The following is a 7,240-nucleotide window of genomic DNA, read 5'->3' on the forward strand; positions in this document are numbered from 1 at the left end:
ACAGCAGCGAAAGTGTTAAGGGTGTCTCAATAATGCCCATTAACGCTTCTGATCAGGGCAATGGACAAGATGCAGAGATGACCCGTCATCCAGGAGGTGCCAAGATAAGAGGGAGGGAAGAGGGTAGAGGGGAGTGGAGTATGTGGGGGATGGAATGGGTGGGAGTGGTTTCTATGCCTTTGTCTTTTGGCTACCTCCCGTGTAAAGGGGAAAAGGCTTTTGGTATATGTATGTATGTATGTATGTATGTATGTATGTATGTATGTATGTATGTATGTATGTATGTATGTATGTATGTATGTATGTATGTATGTATGTATGTATGTATGTATGTATGTATGTATGTATGTATGTATGTATGTATGTATGTATGTATGTATGTATGTATGTATGTATGCATGTGTGTATGTATGTATGTAAGTATGTATATTTGTGTGATCTAGATAACTGTAGACGATTTTATTCAGCTATGGAGAGCGTCACAGGCGGTGTGACGTTTGAGGTCATTGACGCTGAGAAATGAGAAGGAGATAAGACTGGTGGTGGAGGAGGTGGATGGGAAGGTGGAGCGGAGAAGAAGTGGAAGAGAAATAGAGACGTTGAGATGGGAGAAGTGATAACGTAGTCCACGTATCGCACCCGTAAGGGCAGTGATGCACATCTTGAAGGGAGAACACAAAATGCATTATGCTCGGGCCAGTGGCAAGCAGCGCGTCCCTTGCTGGGCACTTAATCTCATTCACTTCTGAGATGTCCCCGCTGGTCGTGTTAACCCTGACGTTGAACAGGTTTAGGGCTGGGAGTGTTATAAAGGAGTTTACGAAGTTTTTTTTTGATGATTTTTTGCTAAATTCTTTCAAACAACGATGGTTTGTTTTCTAGAATCTTGAGATTTATCGCCGGAGATGTTCCTCTAAGTGTGAACACCGTGAATTATTCAAGACGTTACGTAACCTGCCCAAGTCGTTCTCTGGACATCAATCTCAACTGAAAACGGATTGATTCGCATCAACCATGATAGAAACAGCCCCGGGAGACGCCTCACTGTATCCATGTTTGTAGAGGAGGGGGAGGACGTATTGTAGAGGAGGGGAACCGTGCGGTGATGTAAGAGTAATGGTTCTGCATTGTATCACAATACGAATTTGAATGGCAGTTCGCTGTTGTCCCACATGGACGGTCCGAGTTCGGTTGTATATACAGGCACGTCTGACCCAGCCTTGTTGGGGATGGTGCTCGTCATTGAGGTTCTCATATGGTCAGCCCCTGTTGACAATAAGGATACTGACACTGCTTTTGTTATTTACAACTATGATGTCTCCCTAGCTTTCACTGTCAATTAGGAGTTATCTAGTTGTCTTTCTGGGGTACTAGATGTCAACTTGGCACGGTCTGTAATGATAGTTATTTCACTATTATTGATAAATGGCGATTGTACTTGGGTCCCTTCAGTAGATGCAAACGCGTCAGTTCTATCGTGCGTGTCTGTTATGAGAGAGAGAGAGAGAGAGAGAGAGAGAGAGAGAAGAGAGAGAGAGAGAGAGAGAGAGAGAGAGAGAGAGAGAGAGAGAGAGAGAGAGAGGACAGAGAGAGAGAGAGAGAGAGAGAGAGAGAGAGAGAGAGAGAGAGAAGATAGAGAGAAGAGAGAGAAGAGAGAGAGAAGAGAGAAGATAGAGAGAAGAGAGAAGATAGAGAGAAGATAAGAGAGAATAGAGAGAGAAGATAGAGAGAAGAGAGAAGATAGAGAGAAGATAGAGAGAGAGAAGATAGAGAGAAGAGAGAGAAGATAGAAGAGAGAGAAGATAAAGAGAGAGAGAAGATAGAGAGACAGAGAGAATATAGAGGGAATACAGAAAGGAAATACATATATAGAGAGAAGATAGAAGAGAGAGAGAGAGAGAGGAGAGAGAGAGAGAGAGAGAGAGAGAGAGAAGATAGATAGAGAGAGAAAGAGAGAGAGAGAGAGAAGATATGGACAGAAGATAGATATAGATAGAGAAGATATAGAGAAAAGATAGAGAGAGAGATAGAGATAGAGAGGAGAGAGAGGAGAGATAGAGAGAGAGAGGAAGAGAGAGAGAGTGAGAGAGAGAGAGAGAAGATAGATAGAGAGAGAGAGAGAGAGAGAGAGAGAAGATATGGAGAGAAGATAGATAAGAGATAGATAGAGAGAGAGATAGAGATAGAGAGAGAGAGAGAGAGAGAGAGAGAGAGAGAGAGAGAGAGAGAGAGCGAGAGAGAGAGAGAGAGAGAGAGAGAGAGAGAGAGAGAGAGAGAAATAGAGAGAGATACAGAAAGGGAGAGAGAGATCGCGAGTGGACAAACTTATACAAGTAGACCCGGTCGCGTGGCCCTGATGGAACATTACAGATGCGGAAGGATCTCCTCGGACGCGACTCAAGTTCTCCATCACCTCCGAAGTAGAACATCGAAAACTTCTCTCGTCCCGTCCGACGGCCATTATCTTCTTCAATACGGTTACGTCCCGAATTTTCTTGTAGCTCAAGAGGGACCTCTGTTTGCAGCTGAAGGAGACGGACTTCAGCCTGAAGTCGCTTCGATCGTTCAAGTCCCGCTTCAGATTGGAGTCCGGTCCCGGTAACTGAATGAAATTGCCTGAAGTTATCTGAAACGATATTTTCTTTTAAGGTTGTTACTGTGATGAAGTTGTACATGACTGGAATGGCCACACAAGAAGTACTGGAAAGGGGAGCTTACCATACACAGCACGTGTTGTCTAGAAAACAAACGATGAATAATTTATGTGCGCGACGCGAGGAGCATGAACTTATGCAATGCTATTGATGATTAAGATGTTTTTTTCCGGTGTCGCCGGTTGATTTTATTCAACTACAGAAACCCACATTCCCAGTGCAAGGGTCAACCATTTTGATTTCTCAATCTCGTTTTATCTCTGTGATATATCCATGCGGAGGTTGAACCCTCTATCCAGTGAGTCCGTCTACACCAGGTGATGTACCCATACTCAATTTCTTTTGTTCTGGTTGCCGCGAGACAATTCCATTTATCTACATGGTTGTATATGGACGATGCTGTGATGCATGAGATGGAATGGGTGGGGGATGGGGGGGTGAGGGAGTACGTGTGAGAAATAATTTGACGCAGCCCGAAAGGATTTCTCCCCGTCTTCTCCTTTTCTGCATGAGGGGACGGAGAGGGGAAGGGTCACCGATTTAATGAAGCGGCCTTGCTGTGGATGTGCTGTGTCTTGTGACACTGCTTCTGACCCAGGGCAGTGGGCGAGATGCAGGGATGACCCGATATCCAGGAGGTGCCAAGATAAGAGGGAGGGAAGAGGGTAGAAGGGAGTGGAGTATGATAGGGATGGAATGGGTGGGAGTGATTTTTATGCCTTTGTTTTTTGGCTACTTCCCTTATAAGGGGGAAAAAGCCTTAGGTATACGTATGCATGTACATAACAGCCCCTTGGTAATAAATTGAATACTCTGGTATTACCATTACTTAATACTAACTGCTTGGTTAACGCCCTCGGTATGACGACACGCTGTAAAATCTTACTGATACCAGTTGTTTTTATTCAGCTAAGGGAAACTGTCACCAAAGCGAAGGATTTAAGGATCTTGCTGTGAGTAAATTCTGCAGAAGCAATGGAGAGACATCATTATTTTTTTCTTTTCTTTTTTGTCTTTCCTTTCTTTCATCAATCCAGTTCTCTCGAGTTGAATGAAATGGTCAGTTTTAGCCAGAACAAAATAATTAAGTGTGATGTTGATGATCTAACACCCAAACAGTAAACTAAAGTACCCAATCAAAAGATAATGTTCAGGAGAAGTGACGTTAATGTAGTGACGAATTTAACTGAGATGAATTTAATTCTTTACGTTCGAAACTCATAACGAAGAGGTAATCGGGATTATCTAAACTCCTTTAGTTAGTGACTCATTCCTAAGATGAACAAATTAGTTTAACACTAACCAGTATCGAATGCATAAAGGACCTCTCAACACCTTAATAAAGTATTCAGAAATTGCCACTGGAATTGTAACAATCTATACCTGGTTTCCAGATTTTTTTTTTTTTTTTTTTTTTTTTTTTTTGAGGGGGAGAGGAAGAAACGGCGATGTTGTTAAGGGGTCTTGCCTTTGCAACAGATGCAATTTGCCCGAGTATTTGCACTGCGTGTTTGCGAATGTCCTGAACAAGTCGAAGTGATTTCTTCTTCGTTTTTTTCTTTTTCCTATTCCCCCCCCTTCCTCTATTCTCTCCCCATCCTTCAATTCATCAATCTTCGTTATCCATCCTCGTTTCCTACGTTCAATTCCCCTAAAATTCATCTCTTTCTATTCAGCATTCTCTCTCCTCCTCCTCCTCCTCCTCCTCCTCCTCTTCTCTTTCGCTTTAGCGTACTCTTTCCTTGTCTTCCTCCTCCTCCTTCTTCTCTTCTTCATATTTTCTTTTCTTTTTTTATCTTCCTCTTCTTCGACATGCCATTTCCTCCTCCTCCTCCTCCTCCTCCTCCTCCTCCTCCTCCTCCTCCTATTCCTCCACCTGCTCTTCTCTTTCTCTTTAGCGTGTTCTTTCCTCGTCTTCCTCTTCCTCCTCCTCCTCTTCTTCATGTTTTCTTCTTTTCTTCTTTTTTTATCTTCCTCTTCTTCGACATGACCTTTCCTCCTATCCTGGATCTCTTCCTCCTCCTCTTCCTCCTCCCCTTTTCCTCCTCCTCCTCCTCCTCCTCTTCCTCCTCCCCTTCTTCTTCTCCTCCTCCCCTTTTCCTTCTCCTCCTCCTCCGCTTTTCCTTCTCCTCCTCCTCTTCTTCCTCTTTTTTCTCCTCCTCTTCCTCCTCCTCCTCTCCCTCCTCTTCCTCCTCCTCCTCTTCCTCTTCCTCCTCCTCCTCCTCCTCTTCCTCCTCCCTTTTTCCCCCTCCTCCTCCTCCTTCTCCTCTTCCTCTTCTTACTCCTCTTCTTCCTCCTCCACCTCCTCCTCCTCCTCCTGATCTTCCTCCACATCTTCCCCGAATTTCTTCGCCTATTTCAATTTTTCCCTTTCGTCTTTTTCTTCATCGCTTTATTTCCTTTTTTCCTCTTCTTTTCCATTTTCGACCTCCACATCTCCAGAAGACAATTCTTTCTTACTTTTTCTTTCCGTCTCCCTATTCGTCTTATTCCATTGGGATTTGCGACCTTAAGGACTAAAGAGCTTCGCTTCCATTAAATTCCATTGTAAGATACGAAACCTCGTATTGGGTCCCACGCCCTCAGCCGGTCCGACCTCTCCTCTGCCACGTCTATCCAACTCAGATTGTGTCACAGAACGGAGAGATGGGGCTCGGGGCTGGTGGTTAGATGTCAGGGGGAGGTGAACTGTCATATGATGAGGGTATAGGCGATAACAACGCTGTTTTGGGATGTGGGCTCCTTCTTACCTCTCTGGTAATGGTTTCACTGGATGAAGATGATCATTTCGTTTGGGGCATACCTGTTAAGTCTTATGTTTTTTTTTTTTTTTTTTTTTTTTTTAAGTCTTACGTGATTTCTGAGATTTTCGAGTCTTACCTTGTACCAAATCTACGAAAGAGGAATATTGAATAAATATATATTTTTTCAACAATTTATAGATTTATACAATTTCCTCATTTCAAATGGATTTTTGTTATTTTAATAAGTGGTAAATAGGATTATGATAGGAAGAGTTAAGGATGTACATGTGCTAAGGGGAGAGGGTGGGGGAATATCAGATCATTTTTTGGTGGAAGGTAAGCTGAGAGTGGAGGATAGATGGAGAAGGAGGAAAGGGACAAAAGGTAGGGAGGTTCTTAGAGTGAACTCCGTGAATGAAAAGGAAAAGGAGAAGGAGTACGAAAAGAAGCTGAAGGAGGAGTGGGAGGGAGTAAAGGATAGAGCAGAGATGGGTGTGGAGGAGGAATGGGGATGGTTCAAGGAGGGAGTCTTAAAGTGTGCAAGGATGGTGTGTGGAACAAGAAGGACAGGGGGAAATAGAAGAAAGGGTAGTGAATGGTGGGATGAGGAAACAAAGAAGGCTGTAGAAGAGAAGAAGCGAGCATTCACAGATTGGTTACAAAAGAGGACAGGGGAGTCATATGAGATGTACAAAGAAAAGAAAAGAGAAGTAAAGCAAAAGGTAAAGGAGGCAAAGAGGAGAGCAGATGTGAAATGGGGTAGGAGTATGACAGAAAATTTTGAAAGTAATAAAAAGATGTTTTGGAAAGAAATTAAGAGAGGAAGAGGAGGCGAATCAAGTAGGGAAGAAAAGGTAAAAGGTACAGATGGAGAGTTGATAATGGAAGAGATGGCAGTGAGGGGAAGATGGGCAGAATATTTTAGGGAGTTGCTGAATGTGAAGGAGGATAGGGAAGGAAAGATAGCTGCAGTGGGAAAATTCGAAGAAAATGAGAGTGATGAGTGAGGAGAATGGAAGAGAAATAAGGAAGGATGAGGTGAAGGCAGCTGTAAAGATGATGAAAGCAGGTAAGGCACCTGGTCTGGATGGATGTCATGCAGAATGTCTGAAAAAGGGAGGTGCAGTGATGGTGGACTGGTTGGTGAGGTTATTTAATGTTTGCTGGAGAGAGGGTAGAGTACCGGAGGACTGGAGTAGTGCCTGTATAGTTCCTCTTTACAAGGGAAAAGGGGACAAGTGTGAATGTAGTAATTTCAGAGGGATTAGCCTGTTGAGTGTAGTAGGGAAGGCTTATGGGAGGATCTTAATTGAGAGGATTAGGAGAGGAACAGAGGGACTAATTGGTGAGGAACAGTGTGGATTTAGGACGGGTAGAGGTTGTGTAGATCAGATCTTTGTGGTAAGACAGATATGTGAGAAAGCTATAGGAAAGGGGAAGGATGTTTTTTGGGCTTTCATGGATCTGGAAAAGGCTTATGATGGGGTAGACAGAAAGGCACTGTGGGAGGTTATGCAGATTTATGGGATAGGAGGAAAGCTTTTGGGAGCTGTCAAGAGTTTTTATGAGAGTAGTAGAGCATGTGTTAGGATTAGAAATGGAGAGAGTGAGTGGTTTGAAGTAAAGGTGGGACTTCGTCAAGGATGCGTTATGTCGCCCTGGCTGTTCAACTTATACATGGATGGGGTGGTGCGAGAGGTGAATGCTAGGGTAGTGAGTCAGGGATTGGAGATGGTTAAAGAAAATGGAGAAAAGTGGGAGGTGAGCCAGCTGTTGTGTGCGGACGACACTGCGCTTGTGGCAGGGTCAGAGGAGGGATTGAGGAAGCTGGTGGCAGAGTTT

This window comes from Oratosquilla oratoria, chromosome 31, assembly GCF_046742065.1.
Source record: "Oratosquilla oratoria isolate Oo_2021 chromosome 31, ASM4674206v1, whole genome shotgun sequence".
NCBI lineage: Eukaryota > Metazoa > Arthropoda > Malacostraca > Stomatopoda > Squillidae > Oratosquilla > Oratosquilla oratoria.